Source organism: Scyliorhinus torazame, chromosome 3 (genome assembly GCF_047496885.1).
Source record: "Scyliorhinus torazame isolate Kashiwa2021f chromosome 3, sScyTor2.1, whole genome shotgun sequence".
Classification (NCBI taxonomy): domain Eukaryota; kingdom Metazoa; phylum Chordata; class Chondrichthyes; order Carcharhiniformes; family Scyliorhinidae; genus Scyliorhinus; species Scyliorhinus torazame.
In genome coordinates, this window is record NC_092709.1 from 181,396,580 (window position 1) to 181,416,161 (window position 19,582).

At 50.7% G+C, this 19,582-nt stretch overlaps 1 protein-coding gene and 1 long non-coding RNA gene across 5 annotated transcripts in view; one reads left to right on the top strand and one right to left on the bottom strand.

Moving 5' to 3' along the window:
- The window catches only part of LOC140408815 (uncharacterized), a 32,040-nt gene extending 22,832 nt beyond the window's left edge, over positions 1–9,208 (top strand). Inside the window, exon 3 of the long non-coding RNA XR_011940207.1 lies at positions 9,036–9,208. This is a non-coding gene — a long non-coding RNA (uncharacterized lncRNA). The remainder of the gene's footprint in view (positions 1–9,035) is intronic.
- arap2 (ArfGAP with RhoGAP domain, ankyrin repeat and PH domain 2) overlaps positions 1–19,582 on the bottom strand; it is a 604,005-nt gene that overhangs the window by 49,714 nt on the left and 534,709 nt on the right. The window lies entirely within an intron of this gene.

Sequence of the window (19,582 nt, forward strand, 5' to 3'; positions counted from 1 at the left end):
ACATCCAAGGGCTGCAACGGGGACATCATGGCGACCGGGGGGTGGGTGGGTGCAGCGGGGAGGGGTCCAACACCCGGTCCAGGTAACGTGAGTGCCGAGGGGGCATGGACAGTGCGTGTCGGATGGCAGGGGTGTGGTGAGGAGAAGGGAGGAGGAGGGAGAGCAATGGGGGAATGGAGGGTCCCGGCGTGCAAGACACTACTAGTTGTCTGTCTCATATCCTCTCCAATTCCTTACAGATATTACATAGGATGGATGATAATTTGGACCCTGCAGAAGCTGCCCTCGTGGTGCTGCTGGCAGGCCAGGGGGCCAGACGCTGGAGAATGCTGCAGCAGCCGCGTCAATAGAGGATTGAGGTGGAGGCCCACGTGTAGGACCCCACCCCACACCGAGGACCCGGATGCCCATCAGGATGGGGAGGGACCCAAAGGGGGAGGCCCGTGTCGGCCCAATGTGCACAGGCATTGCTGTTCTTTCAATCAGGTGACGGACAACGGGACGGTATGGCACATGGAGGAGGAGGCTACCCGCTCCTGGTGGCCGTCAAGATCACCGCAGCCCTGAACTTTTACGCCTCAGGAACATTACAGGGCTCGAGCGGGGACTTGTGTCACATCTCACAAACTACAGTGCACAAGTGCATCCATGGGGTCACGGATGCCCTGTTTTCCGGGCAGCAAACTCTATAAACTTTGACATGCACCAGGCCCAAAAGGAAGCCAGGGTAGCAGGATTCTCCTCCATTGCCAGGATGTCCCAGGTCCAGGGAGTAATAGATACACTCACCGGACTGTCAGGCAGTGCCCTACATCAACAGGAAGAGGTTCCACTCCCTGAACGTCCAGCTTGCGTGCGACCACCACACAAAAATTCTGCACATGTGCATGCTTCTCAGGGAGTGTGCATGACAGCTACATCCTGGAGCAGTTGGACATCCCTGGCCTCTTCGAGGACCACCCCAGGATGGCCGGTTGGCCCTTGGGGGGATAAGGGGTATCCGCTGAAGACCTGGTTGATGATATCAGTACGGAAGCCGGTGTCTGATGTGGAGACCTCATGAAACGAGGCCCATGTGGCCACCTGGTCTGTCCTTGAGCAGTGCATCGACTCCTCAAAATATGGTTCCGATGCCTCAATCGCTTTGGTGGTGCGCTGCAATGCACCCCCCGGAAGGTCTCCCGCTTCGTGGTGGTCTGCTGTGTCCTCCACAACCTGGCACAGCAGCGGGGCGACGGGCTGGAGGTGGAGGAAGAGGAACAAATTACCACCCCCGAGGAGGAGGACGAGGCCTGGAGATGAACCAAAGGACTAGCCGGAGGCTGGAGGACATGGTCTCGTCTGTCATGTCCCCTGCTCCCCAGCCCCCTTTTCCATTGCTCAGCCTTCCCCCCCCCCATCGCCTTCCACTCCCCCCTCTCTCTCTCCGTCCCACCCCCCACCACTTTGTTCCACCCTCGCAGGGTCTGTTTAACATCACTCCAGGGCGATGGGACTCTGTCGGCAGATCACTGTTGAGGACAGGGGGGTGATGATAACCTGCTGAGAACTGAGCGTTGGTGCTCCGTGATCTATGCCACAGTCAGAATCCTGCCTGTTCACTGATTGCTCGTTCACACACAGCCGCATTGCAGAAAAAAGTGCCAGAGACATCATATTTCTCGAGCGTAACTTCTTTTAATGCTATACATATGTGTCCGCAACTTCTCCAATGGTGCCGCCCCACCTTCCCACTCTCCCCCTCGCTTCCTACCCCCCTTCCCACCAATCCCCCTCCCCCTCGTGCCCTCTCAGTTTATCCTCAACCTGCTTAGCTTTCTACGTTCTAACGCTGCACCAAGGTGTATCCCATGATGCACACCAGAGGTGGAGGAAGCCTGCTGCCTGCCACGTCCCATGGCCTTTAATCCTGGTGGGCATCCTCTGGGGGTGACTGTGACTGGGATGTGCTCCAGGGGGCCTCATCAAGGTCCACCTGGGACTGTGACTCGTCCTCCAGCGACTGGGACATGCTGTTGAGGCACTCAGCCATGGGCGTCCCCTACTGAGCCACGCCTTGGATACCTCCACTCATGCTGCTGACTCTCCACTGCTCCGCCCTAGCAGTGTTGGCCTCAGTGCCATGTATTGGCGGTACGATCCCCTGCGCCCTTAGCCTCTGGGACTCCTCCAATCAGCTCTGGACCTGCTGAACTGTCAGTGACATCTCCCTCTGAATCTCACAGCCGTACCCTAGTGACTGCATCAGCTCCGGGTAAATCTGGTCCATAGAGTCAGAATCTGACTGGGGCACAATTGGGTGCTGGGATCCAACTGATCTCCGACTGTTGTCTCGCCTTGGCATTCTTGCCCCCACCTGATGTGCATCGGCAAATGTGTAGTGCTCACTAGAATGTGCCCAAGAAGCCTGTCTACTACTGTCGCCCACTGAGGTGGGTGTCTCTGAGCTGAGGGTGGGGCTGACAGCTGTGCCGCGTAAAACAGTGGTCTCCTTGGAGCTCCCCTCAACGTACTCCCATGGAAGGCGGGGGAGAAACACCAGGCTCAGCCGGCATCGTCGGATGAGGATCCTGCGGGAGACTGGACATATGATGAGTGGAACGGGCATTCTGTGTGGCAGTAACAACTCACATATGGCAGGTCACCCGGGTGGCGGCCAGTGGATCCTCACCTCTGCGCCGTATGCCAATCTTTACATCGATGACCGATCTGTCCTCAGCCACCCCCGCAACCTCTGGTGCCCGTTCCTCGTAGGGGAGTGAGGGATCTGATGTCCGGCAACCAGCCGCCTGTCTGGGCCCTCTCCCGTCTGTTGAGGGCCAACCTCTCCCTGGGGCACAGGGCATCATGAGCCGCACGTGTTGTTCATCGCGCGGGTTAGGGGTTTCAGTCGAGGGGGGGGTAAGAATAGGGGGAGTGGGGGGGTAAATATAGGGGGAGTGGGGGTGTATGGGGTGAGTGGGGGTGTATGGGGTGAGTGGGGGTGTATGGGGTGAGTGGGGGTGTATGGGGTGAGTGGGGGGTATGGGGTGAGTGGGGGGTATGGGGTGAGTGGGGGGTATGGGGTGAGTGGGGGGTATGGGGTGAGTGGGGGGTATGGGGTGAGTGGGGGGTATGGGGTGAGTGGGGGGTATGGGGTGAGTGGGGGGTATGGGGTGAGTGGGGGGTATGGGGTGAGTGGGGGGTATGGGGTGAGTGGGGGGTATGGGGTGAGTGGGGGGTATGGGGTGAGTGGGGGGTATGGGGTGAGTGGGGGGTATGGGGTGAGTGGGGGGTATGGGGTGAGTGGGGGGTATGGGGTGAGTGGGGGGTATGGGGTGAGTGGGGGGTATGGGGTGAGTGGGGGGTATGGGGTGAGTGGGGGGTATGGGGTGAGTGGGGGGTATGGGGTGAGTGGGGGGTATGGGGTGAGTGGGGGGTATGGGGTGAGTGGGGGGTATGGAGTGAGATGGAGTTATGGAGTGAGTGGGGGCTATGGAGTGAGTGGAGGTATGGTGTGAGTGGGGGGTATGGGGAGTATGGGGGGAGTGGGGAGCTTGGGGAGTTTGTGGGGAGTGGGGAGTTTGTGGGGAGTGGGGAGTTTGTGGGGAGTGGGGAATTTGTGGGGAGTGGGGAATTTGTGGGGAGTGGGGAATTTGTGGGGAGTGGGGAAGTGGGGAGTTTGGGGGGGAGTGGGGAGTTTGGGGGGAGTGGGGAGTTTGGGGGGAGTGGGGAGTTTGGGGGGAGTGGGGAGTTTGGGGGGAGTGGAGAGTTTGGGGGGAGTGGAGAGTTTGGGGGTGGGGGGAGTGGGGAGTATGGGCGGTGTGGGGAGTATGGGGGGAGTCGGGTGTGTGAGGAGTATGGGGGAGTGGGGTGTGTGGGGAGTATGGGGGTAGTGGGGTGTGTGGGGAGTATGGGGGGGAGTGGGGAGTATGGGGGGAGTGGGGAGTTTGGGGGAGTGGGGAGTTTGGGGGAGTGGGGAGTTTGGTGGGAGTGGGGTGTATGGGGGGAAAGGGGATTATGGGGGGATGGGGAATATGGGGGAAGGGGAGTATCTGGGGGGGAAGAGCAGTATGGGGGGAAAGGGAGTATGGGAGGGAAGGGGAGTATGGGGGGATGGGAGGATAGGGATGGATTGGGACAATGGGGGGAGATGGAGGTATGGAGGGGGGGTGGGGAGTTTGGGAGGGGGCGACATGGGCAGGACTGCTGGACTCGGGTGGGCTGGAGCATGGACCAATGCTGGGCGGGGGACGTGCCAGGCGTATACTCGGGGGGAGGGGTGCTAGGCGGGGCCGGTACCAACCCACCCATGCAGTTCGCTGGAGGCCATTGACCATCTTACGACACTGGGTGCCGGTCCTCCTGGTGATGCTCCCTGAGCTGATGGCCACTGCCACTTCCTCCCAGGTGGCACTGGCTGCTCTGAGACTCTCGGGGGAGCAGGTCATCCCATCTGATTTTAACTACGTCCAATCTGGCCAGGTCGGCATCCCTGAATCATGGGGCTGGTCATCTTGGTGGCATTACTGAGAGTTATGTGGGGTTGACAGTGTAGCAGCGGTTTAAGTGCTGCTCTCCCTTGTTAATGGGAGCTGGCGAGCGCAGTCCTGGCAAATTAGCTGGTGGGACAGTCATTTGTGGCATGAGGTCTGTGGGGCCTCGTTAAGTGGACCACATAACATTTTATAGCAGTGACGGTCTCGCCAGGGCGAGCATTGGGGAGTTCGCAGCAGTTCCTGCACCCTACCACTTAGAAACTTTGCCAGTAAATCGTGCTCTGAATATCTGCTAAAACTGCCATTAAGGGGTTAACAGCTCGGGAGGCTGCGATGTCACCCATGGGAGAGGCTGAGTCTGTTCTTAGTTTCGTTTTTCAGCCTTGTCCTGTGTCCGTTGTTTTCAATTTTGTTTTTAGAGTTCTGCTCTGGATTCTGAGAGAAGGTGAGTTCATAGAAGTTACAGTACAGAAGGAGGCCATTCAGCCCATCGAATCATCACTGGCCCTTGGAAAGAGTACTCTACCGAAGCCTACACCTCCACCCTAACCCCACACATCCACCCTATCCCCGTAACCCCATCTAATCTTTTTTGGACACTTAAGGGCAATTTAGCACGGCCAATCTACCTAACCTGCACATCTTTTAGACTGTGGGAGGAAACCGAAGTACCCGGGGGAAACCCACGCAGACATGGGGAGTACGTGCAGACTCCGCACAGACAATGTCGCACCTGGGGCCCTGGATGTGAAGCAACTTTGCTAACCACTGTGCTACCGTGCTGTCCTTATTTCTCGGACTGATTTCCAGAAGCTTCTCTCCCAAGGCCATTGTGAATAAATCTGTAAGCCACTGAGTGTTAACTGTATTAATAAGTGGCATTTGACCTCGATGTGTTGATTTTGTTGAATTGAAAGTTTAGGAGTCGATGGGAAAGTATGCTTAAAGACCTTTCTTTTTGTGTAAGGACAGTTTAACTGTGAATTGTAAAGCTGTTTTTTTCTTGGCTGTTATTAGGGTTAATCCTATGTTAATAAATAAAGTTTGTTTTAATACAAAAGATCCCTAGAAGTCAGTGTGATCATTCCCGGAGCGAAATATCCTTTCCTCAGTTTACAAATTGAAAAATTATTGGGGCCTTGTCTGGTTTCCTAATATAAATTGGAGTCTGGCCTCGGTACCATAAAGAATGGTAAAGCAGAATCATTAGCCTCCGTGACGAACTTTCTTTTCACTGAGTTTGGAGCCTCACAAAATTTAATCTGTAGAATTCATGATAGATTATGGAATTTTATAGCCCCTTGTGGTTTGGGACTGGGCAGAAAAATGCTGTGAACCGTTCAAAACACCACTGGCTTTGGTGGGAACGGTAGATCCCCCAGCAGGATGGGCATTAAAATTCCACCCATGGTTTAAATTTAGGGAACAATATTAAAACTGGGCTGATCAGCATGAGTTTATAAAGAGCATATTATACTCAACAAAAGTAGTCTTCAGATGATGTCAGTGAGGTTATAGATAAGCGGAGTGCAGTTAATAAAAAAGCACAGTAAGTAAAAAGCAATGTACTGCAGATGTTGGAAATCTGGAATTGAAACAGAAAATGCTGCAGCAATCATTGAGAAAACACAAGACAATTGATGTTTCAGATATAAAACCTATTTTTAAAACTGAATGTAATGTTGTGGATGGTGTATGTCTGGATTTTCGGAAGGCTTGTGATAAAGAAAAGACCGGTGAAAATTAAAGCTTGTAGGATTACAGAGAATGTAGTTGCATGAATGGACGCAAGGTGAGGGGAAAGCTGTGGAGTAAGAGTAAAGGAATTTTTTTTCACATCAGTGGTAGATGTGTGGTCACGTGATCCCAGATACCTTTAATAATAATCGCTTATTGTCACAAGTAGGCTTCAATGAAGTTACTGTGAAAAGCCACATTTTGGCGCCTGTTCGGGGAGACCGGTACGGGATTGAACCCGCGCTGCTGGCATTACAAGCCAGCTGTTTAGCCCACTGTGCTAAACCAGCCCCTGTATTGAGGCCTACACTGTTTTCTATTCATCATAAGTTATTTCAATAAAGGTACAAAAGGAATTGTAGTGAAGTCTATTGATTTACCAAATTAGAGGCCCTGGCAAATTGTGAGGAAGATTGCGGTTTATTGACAGGATTGTGACAGGTGCAGTTTAATTTGGAGGAACAGTGGAAGCAAGCATATCAAATTGAAGGAGGAAAAATGTCTAGATGTGCAAATGGATCTGTTTTTATCAGTTAAAATGCCTAGAGGAAAGGCCATAAAAAAGAAAGTAAGATTGATTTTTTTAACGGGAGAAAAGAATGCAAAGGCAAGATGATGATTTTAATTTGTACTCAATCTTGGTCAGGTCGGAGTAAGAGTATTGCACACATGTCTAGGCAATGGGGTGCTTTCCAGGCCTGTTTGCCATTGGTACAAATCCCGTTATGACCCCTTAACTCACACGAGGAGGCATAAGGGGGTTTGCGCTAGGGAAATCTTGGCTTAAGATCTTAGCCTCACAGCGCCAGGGACCTGGTTAATTTCCCGCCATGGGTGACTGTTTGTATGGATTTTGCACATTCTCCCCATGTCTACGTGGGTTTCCTCCGGGTGCTTTGGTTTCCTCTCACAGTCCAAAGATGTGCGGGTTAGGTGGATTGGCTTTGATAAAATTGCCCCTTAGTGTCCAGGGATGTGCAGGTTATGTGGGGTTAGGGGGATAGGACAGTGGCGTGGGCTTCTTTCTTTCAGAGGGTTGGTGCAGACTCGATGGGCTGAATGGTCTCCTTCTGCACTGTCGAGATTCTATGGTTCTATGAAAACCTGCCATTTCTCGCCGATTTTCAGTCAGAACCTGACTCTTTGCCATTTTTGGGGAAAACTCTGCCCAATGTGTGGGAACTAGAGCCGTGGAAAGTCTACTGCGAAGATTCACTGGAGAAAGAAAAAAGTCATGCAAAATTGGTAGAGAATATCAAGATGGATTTAATGCCAGTTTTCAAAATTATGCAATGCTTTAAGAGTTTGCAGAGTGAAAGATTGTTGCATTGATTATCAAAGTGTACATAAGAGGATAAAAAATACATTAAGAATATGAAAACTTTAATTATCATAATTAGTGATTCTTGGGTACACTAGTGTTCTGGTTAGATTTACAAAGCAAGGGGGCGACACACGGCACAGTGGTTAGCACTGGGATTACGGCGCTGAGGACCCAGGTTCAAATCCCGGCCCTGGGTCACTGTCTGCGTGGCTTGGCCACGCTAAAATTGACCCTTAATTGAAAAAAATAATAATAATTGGGTACTCTAAATTTATTTTTAAAAAGATTTACAAAGCTGGTAATCCAATGTCTCGTATTAATCATCTTAAAGAGAAAACAAGTTGAAATCTCAGCACAGCAATTTCTTTAAAAACATTGCGTGGCTTGGTGTCAAATTTTGTTTGTTAACTCTACTTTCAGATACTTTGGGATGTTTCCTTATTTGTTCCATAAATGCAAGTTGTTGAAATGGGCCAAGCAGTCGGATCTTTATGGATGGGCAAATGGAGAACGGGCAAATGGCCAACGTCAGCCAGACTTATCTTGTCAGCTCATTATCCATCGGAAATCCATGAGGGAATTTGGTGGGATAGATACAGAGAGAATGTTTCATCCTGTGGGAGAACAGATTTAAGAAACAGAGGCCTACTCTTTAAGTTGGAGACAGGGATAATTTTTCTCTAAAGGTTGTTAGCATGGTGAATTCTCTTCCCCAGAACGCAGTGGAGGCTGGGCCATTGAATTTATTCATGACTAAATTAGACATGTTTTTGGTAGGAATGGATGTCGAAGTTTATATGGACTGATGGGAAAGTACAGTTGAGATCACAATCAGGTCAGCCATAATCTTATTGAATGGCAGTGCTGGTTCAAAGGGCTGAGTGGCCTACTCCTACTCCGAAGTCCAATGATCCCATAGCTAAATCAGCTTCTCAATTTCAGATGGATGATGTTATAGCACAGTGGTTAGCATTGTTGCATCACAGCGCCAGGGTCGATTCCCGGCTTGGGTCACTGTCTGTGCAGAGTCTGCACGTTCACCCTGTGTCTGCGTGCTCTGGGTGCTCCGGTTTCCTCCCACAAATCCCGAAAGACGTGCTGTTAAGTAATTTGGACAATTTCAACTCTCCTTCCGTGTACCCAAACAGGTGCCGGAATATGGCAACTAGGTGCTTTTCACAGTAACTTCATTGCAGTGTTAATGTAAGTCTACTTGTGACAATAAAGATTATTATTATATTATTGAGGCAGGAGAAGGACTAAAGTAGTAAAATTCTGATGATGAATAAATGAAACAAAAACATGAATGTGTATAGTTAAAGTGAAGGATATCCACAGCAGGCAACAACAAAACCATTCCCAAAGTTACTTATTTCTTTCACTCTGGAGTTTCTGCAGGTTTGTGGTAAACAAATTAAGAGGCAAAACCATGCGCACACAGCAATTACATGTTTTTTTTTTCACATGCATACAATGACCAAGTTTTCCATTAAAAGGAGGAAAGAAGAAAGCAATCAGCACCAATCAAGAAGGGGAGAAAGATCATCCAGCTACATTACCAGCTCATTGTTGAGAATCTCTGCAGGAACAGTGTTTCCAGGCAACTCCTTCTTGGTTCTAAGTTTGTTGACAATTCTCGTTTAGATGTGATTTAATAAAAAAACATGCTTTCCCATCAACTGTTTTGTGCTTCAACTTTTGATGAAAACATCTTCCTTTTATTTGGTGAATATGCTTAACCCTCCTCCTATAGGAATTGGTTTGCAATTCTGTAATGTTACGGACAGGAGGAGGGTTTAATTCAAATGGAAATAATTTCTCCTCCCTCCTCTGTTAACATGAAAGGTGTTTCCCTTTTTATAAGTGGTGCTGCATTTCTCAACCCCCTGGTTTTGGTGTAATCCAATTTGCTATCAACAATCCCACACCAAACTTGATATAGGATGAACTCAAAGGGTTAGTTGATTTGCACAAACTCAAAATGTGGAAGGAGGATTACATGTTGCCTCGACACAGACTGTAAAGAGAGGGAGAGAGAAAAGAAAGATTTGGGTGCGATTTGGCGGGAACATTAGCCGTGGCCGCAAATCCCACCTTGGCCACTAAATATTGCGAGAGGCCAAAAACAGGATTTGTGATGGTGAGATTTCATAACGAAATCTTCCCAGCCCTCCTCCCATGACTTGATCAGGTTCACACCCAGGAAGAGTGCAAACCAATTAACATTAATTTGAATGCATTAGCATATACTTAGCAGACTTAACATCGCGTCTTCAGCCCTCATCAAACCTCCCCACCCGCCGTGACGTCACGCCGGTGCAAATCACTACTGCTTTTTAAAACCAAGCGGTATGACCTCAGAGAGGGAGGAAGGAGGTGAGCACCACTGTCTCCACTGAGCACCAGGGTGTACTAAGGGATAAAGACCACTCGGCAGCCCCGGGGGACTTCGAGAAAGAGGAGGTCAATTAACGGGGTCAGAAGACTTTACTCACTTGGGGTGGGTGTCGCAGTAGCTCTCGGTTGTCTTGGAGTCTGCTGTCTGTGATGTGTAACTCTGCTTTCAGTGCTTTGTGAGTATGTAGTCTGTGACAGGAGAGGTAGAATTTTATGGCATGGGAGTCTGGGGTGGGGGTGACTGAGGTGGAGGTATCTGGTGTTGGGATTTCTGCGGGGTACATAGGGTGGGAAGTGATGAGTCATGCAGCCAGGCCATTTGGGCTGGGTAGATGAGACCCCGAAAGAGAAAGCAACTCGGTGTCCACCCGGGGTGGGGGTATTCACCCTAAGCAACACCAGCTCTCCATGGTCTCAAAGTCAAGGAATGGGATTTCGGCGGCAGCGGTGCGCAGGGGCCTTCTTGGAGGTGAGTAGTTAGTTTAAAAGCTCTTACCTTTACAGGAGCAGCCCTTTGGATTTCGGCGGCAGCGGTGCGCAGGGGCCTTCTTGGAGGTGAGTAGTTAGTTTAAAAGCTCTTACCTTTACAGGAGCAGCCCTTTGGATTTCGGCGGCAGCGGTGCGCAGGGGCCTTCTTGGAGGTGAGTAGTTAGTTTAAAAGCTCTTACCTTTACAGGAGCAGCCCTTTGGATTTCGGCGGCAGCGGTGCGCAGGGGCCTTCTGGGAGGTGAGTAGTGAGTTTAAAAACCTTACCTTTACAGGAGCAGCCCTTTGGATTTCGGCGGCAGCGGTGCGCAGGGGCCTTCTTGGAGGTGAGTAGTTAGTTTAAAAGCTCTTACCTTTACAGGAGCAGCCCTTTGGATTTCGGCGGCAGCGGTGCGCAGGGGCCTTCTTGGAGGTGAGTAGTTAGTTTAAAAGCTCTTACCTTTACAGGAGCAGCCCTTTGGATTTCGGCGGCAGCGGTGCGCAGGGGCCTTCTTGGAGGTGAGTAGTTAGTTTAAAAGCTCTTACCTTTACAGGAGCAGCCCTTTGGATTTCGGCGGCAGCGGTGCGCAGGGGCCTTCTTGGAGGTGAGTAGTTAGTTTAAAAGCTCTTACCTTTACAGGAGCAGCCCTTTGGATTTCGGCGGCAGCGGTGCGCAGGGGCCTTCTTGGAGGTGAGTAGTTAGTTTAAAAGCTCTTACCTTTACAGGAGCAGCCCTTTGGATTTCGGCGGCAGCGGTGCGCAGGGGCCTTCTTGGAGGTGAGTAGTTAGTTTAAAAGCTCTTACCTTTACAGGAGCAGCCCTTTGGATTTCGGCGGCAGCGGTGCGCAGGGGCCTTCTGGGAGGTGAGTAGTTAGTTTAAAAGCTCTTACCTTTACAGGAGCAGCCCTTTGGATTTCGGCGGCAGCGGTGCGCAGGGGCCTTCTTGGAGGTGAGTAGTTAGTTTAAAAGCTCTTACCTTTACAGGAGCAGCCCTTTGGATTTCGGCGGCAGCGGTGCGCAGGGGCCTTCTTGGAGGTGAGTAGTTAGTTTGAAAGCTCTTACCTTTACAGGAGCAGCCCTTTGGATTTCGGCGGCAGCGGTGCGCAGGGGCCTTCTTGGAGGTGAGTAGTTAGTTTAAAAGCTCTTACCTTTACAGGAGCAGCCCTTTGGATTTCGGCGGCAGCGGTGCGCAGGGGCCTTCTTGGAGGTGAGTAGTTAGTTTAAAAGCTCTTACCTTTACAGGAGCAGCCCTTTGGATTTCGGCGGCAGCGGTGCGCAGGGGCCTTCTTGGAGGTGAGTAGTTAGTTTAAAAGCTCTTACCTTTACAGGAGCAGCCCTTTGGATTTCGGCGGCAGCGGTGCGCAGGGGCCTTCTTGGAGGTGAGTAGTTAGTTTAAAAGCTCTTACCTTTACAGGAGCAGCCCTTTGGATTTCGGCGGCAGCGGTGCGCAGGGGCCTTCTTGGAGGTGAGTAGTTAGTTTAAAAGCTCTTACCTTTACAGGAGCAGCCCTTTGGATTTCGGCGGCAGCGGTGCGCAGGGGCCTTCTTGGAGGTGAGTAGTTAGTTTAAAAGCTCTTACCTTTACAGGAGCAGCCCTTTGGATTTCGGCGGCAGCGGTGCGCAGGGGCCTTCTTGGAGGTGAGTAGTTAGTTTAAAAGCTCTTACCTTTACAGGAGCAGCCCTTTGGATTTCGGCGGCAGCGGTGCGCAGGGGCCTTCTTGGAGGTGAGTAGTTAGTTTAAAAGCTCTTACCTTTACAGGAGCAGCCCTTTGGATTTCGGCGGCAGCGGTGCGCAGGGGCCTTCTTGGAGGTGAGTAGTTAGTTTAAAAGCTCTTACCTTTACAGGAGCAGCCCTTTGGATTTCGGCGGCAGCGGTGCGCAGGGGCCTTCTTAGAGGTGAGTAGTTAGTTTAAAAGCTCTTACCTTTACAGGAGCAGCCCTTTGGATTTCGGCGGCAGCGGTGCGCAGGGGCCTTCTTGGAGGTGAGTAGTTAGTTTAAAAGCTCTTACCTTTACAGGAGCAGCCCTTTGGATTTCGGCGGCAGCGGTGCGCAGGGGCCTTCTTGGAGGTGAGTAGTTAGTTTAAAAGCTCTTACCTTTACAGGAGCAGCCCTTTGGATTTCGGCGGCAGCGGTGCGCAGGGGCCTTCTTGGAGGTGAGTAGTTAGTTTAAAAGCTCTTACCTTTACAGGAGCAGCCCTTTGGATTTCGGCGGCAGCGGTGCGCAGGGGCCTTCTTGGAGGTGAGTAGTTAGTTTAAAAGCTCTTACCTTTACAGGAGCAGCCCTTTGGATTTCGGCGGCAGCGGTGCGCAGGGGCCTTCTTGGAGGTGAGTAGTTAGTTTAAAAGCTCTTACCTTTACAGGAGCAGCCCTTTGGATTTCGGCGGCAGCGGTGCGCAGGGGCCTTCTTGGAGGTGAGTAGTTAGTTTAAAAGCTCTTACCTTTACAGGAGCAGCCCTTTGGATTTCGGCGGCAGCGGTGCGCAGGGGCCTTCTTGGAGGTGAGTAGTTAGTTTAAAAGCTCTTACCTTTACAGGAGCAGCCCTTTGGATTTCGGCGGCAGCGGTGCGCAGGGGCCTTCTTGGAGGTGAGTAGTTAGTTTAAAAGCTCTTACCTTTACAGGAGCAGCCCTTTGGATTTCGGCGGCAGCGGTGCGCAGGGGCCTTCTTGGAGGTGAGTAGTTAGTTTAAAAGCTCTTACCTTTACAGGAGCAGCCCTTTGGATTTCGGCGGCAGCGGTGCGCAGGGGCCTTCTTGGAGGTGAGTAGTTAGTTTAAAAGCTCTTACCTTTACAGGAGCAGCCCTTTGGATTTCGGCGGCAGCGGTGCGCAGGGGCCTTCTTGGAGGTGAGTAGTTAGTTTAAAAGCTCTTACCTTTACAGGAGCAGCCCTTTGGATTTCGGCGGCAGCGGTGCGCAGGGGCCTTCTTGGAGGTGAGTAGTTAGTTTAAAAGCTCTTACCTTTACAGGAGCAGCCCTTTGGATTTCGGCGGCAGCGGTGCGCAGGGGCCTTCTTGGAGGTGAGTAGTTAGTTTAAAAGCTCTTACCTTTACAGGAGCAGCCCTTTGGATTTCGGCGGCAGCGGTGCGCAGGGGCCTTCTTGGAGGTGAGTAGTTAGTTTAAAAGCTCTTACCTTTACAGGAGCAGCCCTTTGGATTTCGGCGGCAGCGGTGCGCAGGGGCCTTCTTGGAGGTGAGTAGTTAGTTTAAAAGCTCTTACCTTTACAGGAGCAGCCCTTTGGATTTCGGCGGCAGCGGTGCGCAGGGGCCTTCTTGGAGGTGAGTAGTTAGTTTAAAAGCTCTTACCTTTACAGGAGCAGCCCTTTGGATTTCGGCGGCAGCGGTGCGCAGGGGCCTTCTTGGAGGTGAGTAGTTAGTTTAAAAGCTCTTACCTTTACAGGAGCAGCCCTTTGGATTTCGGCGGCAGCGGTGCGCAGGGGCCTTCTTGGAGGTGAGTAGTTAGTTTAAAAGCTCTTACCTTTACAGGAGCAGCCCTTTGGATTTCGGCGGCAGCGGTGCGCAGGGGCCTTCTTGGAGGTGAGTAGTTAGTTTAAAAGCTCTTACCTTTACAGGAGCAGCCCTTTGGATTTCGGCGGCAGCGGTGCGCAGGGGCCTTCTTGGAGGTGAGTAGTTAGTTTAAAAGCTCTTACCTTTACAGGAGCAGCCCTTTGGATTTCGGCGGCAGCGGTGCGCAGGGGCCTTCTTGGAGGTGAGTAGTTAGTTTAAAAGCTCTTACCTTTACAGGAGCAGCCCTTTGGATTTCGGCGGCAGCGGTGCGCAGGGGCCTTCTTGGAGGTGAGTAGTTAGTTTAAAAGCTCTTACCTTTACAGGAGCAGCCCTTTGGATTTCGGCGGCAGCGGTGCGCAGGGGCCTTCTTGGAGGTGAGTAGTTAGTTTAAAAGCTCTTACCTTTACAGGAGCAGCCCTTTGGATTTCGGCGGCAGCGGTGCGCAGGGGCCTTCTTGGAGGTGAGTAGTTAGTTTAAAAGCTCTTACCTTTACAGGAGCAGCCCTTTGGATTTCGGCGGCAGCGGTGCGCAGGGGCCTTCTTGGAGGTGAGTAGTTAGTTTAAAAGCTCTTACCTTTACAGGAGCAGCCCTTTGGATTTCGGCGGCAGCGGTGCGCAGGGGCCTTCTTGGAGGTGAGTAGTTAGTTTAAAAGCTCTTACCTTTACAGGAGCAGCCCTTTGGATTTCGGCGGCAGCGGTGCGCAGGGGCCTTCTTGGAGGTGAGTAGTTAGTTTAAAAGCTCTTACCTTTACAGGAGCAGCCCTTTGGATTTCGGCGGCAGCGGTGCGCAGGGGCCTTCTTGGAGGTGAGTAGTTAGTTTAAAAGCTCTTACCTTTACAGGAGCAGCCCTTTGGATTTCGGCGGCAGCGGTGCGCAGGGGCCTTCTTGGAGGTGAGTAGTTAGTTTAAAAGCTCTTACCTTTACAGGAGCAGCCCTTTGGATTTCGGCGGCAGCGGTGCGCAGGGGCCTTCTTGGAGGTGAGTAGTTAGTTTAAAAGCTCTTACCTTTACAGGAGCAGCCCTTTGGATTTCGGCGGCAGCGGTGCGCAGGGGCCTTCTTGGAGGTGAGTAGTTAGTTTAAAAGCTCTTACCTTTACAGGAGCAGCCCTTTGGATTTCGGCGGCAGCGGTGCGCAGGGGCCTTCTTGGAGGTGAGTAGTTAGTTTAAAAGCTCTTACCTTTACAGGAGCAGCCCTTTGGATTTCGGCGGCAGCGGTGCGCAGGGGCCTTCTTGGAGGTGAGTAGTTAGTTTAAAAGCTCTTACCTTTACAGGAGCAGCCCTTTGGATTTCGGCGGCAGCGGTGCGCAGGGGCCTTCTTGGAGGTGAGTAGTTAGTTTAAAAGCTCTTACCTTTACAGGAGCAGCCCTTTGGATTTCGGCGGCAGCGGTGCGCAGGGGCCTTCTTGGAGGTGAGTAGTTAGTTTAAAAGCTCTTACCTTTACAGGAGCAGCCCATTGGATTTCGGCGGGAACCGGAAGTTCGACCTCTGGCAAGTCCCCCCCCCCCCCCCCCCCCAATAAATTCTGGTGGAGAGGAAACCCGAGACACTACACGTGTAGTGTCTCCCACCCACCCTCCTCCTCTAACCTAATAATAAGACCCATTGGTGTAAGGTAAGTGCCATATTATATTATATATTATTAGCATTGTGCAGGCCAAGGATTGGAGGTGGAGGAGCAGTCTCTGTCAGCGAGAGAACCTGAGAACATCTCAGAAGGTAAGCAAGTGATTTTTACTTTTATACCTTTTTTCAAATTGTGTGTGTCGGGGGGGACAGAAAAGCTGTGACCTGAGTGGCTGGTTGGGATTCTAACCTAAATTTTTTTGACTATTTGGGAACTAATTAAACATAATAACTTAATTATAATTTAGAGGATATCTAAGCCAGAGATCGGAGGATATTATAGTTAGCTATCGCATTTCTATTAGAAATCTAGTGCTAGGAAACAGATAGTTGACAGTAACTTTGTAATTTAAAAAAAAAAAAGTATTTATAAAAAAAAAGACAAATTTTAATTTTAATTAATTGACGCAATGTCAGTTAGAGGGGTGCTGTGCTCTGACTGTGAGATGTGGCAGGTCCGGGAGGCTTCCAGCGGCCTGGATGGCTTCATCTGCAGAAAGTGCACCCAACTGCAGCTCCTCACAGACCGCATGGTTCGGTTGGAGCAGCAATTGGATGCACTTAGGAGCATGCAGGTGGCGGAAAGCGTCATAGATCGCAGTTATATAAGTGTGGTCACACCCAAGGTGCAGGCAGAGAAATGGGTGACCACCAGAAAGGGCAGGCAGTCAGTGCAGGAATCCCCTGTGGTTGTCCCCCTCTCGAACAGATATACCCCTTTGGATACTGTCGGGGGGGATAGCCTATCAGGGGAAAACAGCAGCAGCCAGAGCAGTGGCACCACGGCTGGCTCTGATGTTCAGAAGGGAGGGTCAAAGCGCAGAAGAGTAATAGTTATAGGGGACTCTATAGTCAGGGGAACAGATAGGCGCTTCTGTGGACGTGAAAGAGACTCCAGGATGGTATGTTGCCTCCCTGGTGCCAGGGTCCAGGATGTCTCCGAACGGGTAGAGGGAATCCTGAAGGGGGAGGGCAAACAGGTAGAGGTCGTTGTACATATTGGTACTAACGACATAGGCAGGAAGAGGCATGAGGTCCTGCAGCAGGAGTTCAGGGAGCTAGGCAGAAAGTTAAAAGACAGGACCTCGAGGGTTGTAATCTCGGGATTACTCCCTGTGCCACGTGCCAGTGAGGCTAGAAATAGGAAGATAGAGCAGACAAACACGTGGCTAAACAGCTGGTGTAGGAGGGAGGGTTTCGGTTATCTGGACCACTGGGAGCTCTTCCGGGGCAGGTGTGACCTGTATAAGATGGACGGGTTGCATCTAAACCGGAGAGGCATAAATATCCTGGCCGCGAGATTTGCTAGTGTCACACGGGAGGGTTTAAACTAGTATGGCAGGGGGGTGGGCACGGGAGCAATAGGTCAGAAGGTGAGAGCGTTGAGGGAGAACTAGGGAATAGGGACAGTGTGACTCTGAGGCAGAGCAGACGGGGAGAAGTTGCTGAACACAGCGGGTCTGGTGGCCTGAAGTGCATATGTTTTAATGCAAGGAGCATTACGGGTAAGGCAGATGAACTTAGAGCTTGGATTACTACTTGGAACTATGATGTTGTTGCCATTACAGAGACCTGGTTGAGGGAAGGGCAGGATTGGCAGCTAAACGTTCCAGGATTTAGATGTTTCAGGCGGGATAGAGGGGGATGTAAAAGGGGAGGCGGAGTTGCGCTACTTGTTCAGGAGAGTATCACAGCTATACAGCGAGAGGACACCTCAGAGGGCAGTGAGGCTATATGGGTAGAGATCAGGAATAAGAAGGGTGCAGTCACAATGTTGGGGGTATACTACAGGCCTCCCAACAGCCAGCGGGAGATAGAGGAGCAGATAGGTAGACAGATTTTGGAAAAGAGTAAAAACAACAGGGTTGTGGTGATGGGAGACTTCAACTTCCCCAATATTGACTGGGACTCACTTAGTGCCAGGGGCTTAGACGGGGCAGAGTTTGTAAGGAGCATCCAGGAGGGCTTCTTAAAACAATATGTAAACAGTCCAACTAGGGAAGAGGCGGTACTGGACCTGGTATTGGGGAATGAGCCCGGCCAGGTGGTAGATGTTTCAGTAGGGGAGCATTTCGGTAACAGTGACCACAATTCAGTAAGTTTTAAAGTACTGGTGGACAAGGATAAGAGTGGTCCGAGGATGAATGTGCTAAATTGGGGGAAGGCTAATTATAACAATATTAGGCGGGAACTGAAGAGCATAGATTGGGGGCGGATGTTTGAGGGCAAATCAACATCTGACATGTGGGAGGCTTTCAAGTGTCAGTTGATAGGAATACAGGACAGGCATGTTCCTGTGAGGAAGAAAGACAAATACGGCAATTTTCGGGAACCTTGGATGACGAATGATATTGTAGGCCTCGTCAAAAAGAAAAAGGAGGCATTTGTCAGGGCTAAAAGGCTGGGAACAGACGAAGCCTGTGTGGCATATAAGGAAAGTAGGAAGGAACTTAAGCAGGGAGTCAGGAGGGCTAGAAGGGGTCATGAAAAGTCATTGGCAAATAGGGTTAAGGAAAATCCCAAGGCTTTTTACACTTACATAAAAAGCAAGAGGGTAGCCAGGGAAAGGGTTGGCCCACTGAAGGATAGGCAAGGGAATCTATGTGAGGAGCCAGAGGAAATGGGCGAGGTACTAAATGAATACTTTGCATCAGTATTCACCAAAGAGAAGGAATTGGTAGATGTTGAGTCTGGAGAAGGGGGTGTAGATAGCCTGGGTCACATTGTGATCCAAAAAGACGAGGTGTTGGGTGTCTTAAAAAATATTAAGGTAGATAAGTCCCCAGGGCCGGATGGGATCTACCCCAGAATACTGAAGGAGGCTGGAGAGGAAATTGCTGAGGCCTTGACAGAAATCTTTGGATCCTCGCTGTCTTCAGGGGATGTCCCGGAGGACTGGAGAATAGCCAATGTTGTTCCTCTGTTTAAGAAGGGTGGCAGGGATAATCCCGGGAACTACAGGCCGGTGAGCCTTACTTCAGTGGTAGGGAAATTACTGGAGAGAATTCTTCGAGACAGGATCTACTCCCATTTGGAAGCAAATGGACGTATTAGTGAGAGGCAGCACGGTTTTGTGAAGGGGAGGTCGTGTCTCACTAACTTGACAGAGTTTTTCGAGGAGGTCACTAAGATGATTGATGCAGGTAGGGCAGTAGATGTTGTCTATATGGACTTCAGTAAGGCCTTTGACAAGGTCCCTCATGGTAGACTAGTACAAAAGGTGAAGTCACACGGGATCAGGGGTGAACTGGCAAGGTGGATACAGAACTGGCTAGGCCATAGAAGGCAGAGGGTAGCAATGGAGGGATGCTTTTCTAATTGGAGGGCTGTGACCAGTGGTGTTCCACAGGGATCAGTGCTGGGACCTTTGCTCTTTGTAGTATATATAAATGATTTGGAGGAAAATGTAACTGGTCTGATTAGTAAGTTTGCAGACGACACAAAGGTTGGTGGAATTGCGGATAGCGATGAGGACTGTCTGAGGATACAGCAGGATTTAGATTGTCTGGAGACTTGGGCGGAGAGATGGCAGATGGAGTTTAACCTGGACAAATGTGAGGTAATGCATTTTGGAAGGGCTAATGCAGGTAGGGAATATACAGTGAATGGTAGAACCCTCAAGAGTATTGAAAGTCAAAGAGATCTAGGAGTACAGGTCCACAGATCACTGAAAGGGGCTACACAGGTGGAGAAGGTAGTCAAGAAGGCATACGGCATGCTTGCCTTCATTGGCCGGGGCATTGAGTATAAGAATTGGCAAGTCATGTTGCAGCTGTATAGAACCTTAGTTAGGCCACACTTGGAGTATAGTGTTCAATTCTGGTCGCCACACTACCAGAAGGATGTGGAGGCTTTAGAGAGGGTGCAGAAGAGATTTACCAGAATGTTGCCTGGTATGGAGGGCATAAGCTATGAGGAGCGATTGAATAAACTCGGTTTGTTCTCACTGGAACGAAGGAGGTTGAGGGGCGACCTGATAGAGGTATACAAAATTATGAGTGGCATAGACAGAGTGGATAGTCAGAGGCTTTTCCCCAGGGTAGAGGGGTCAATTACTAGGG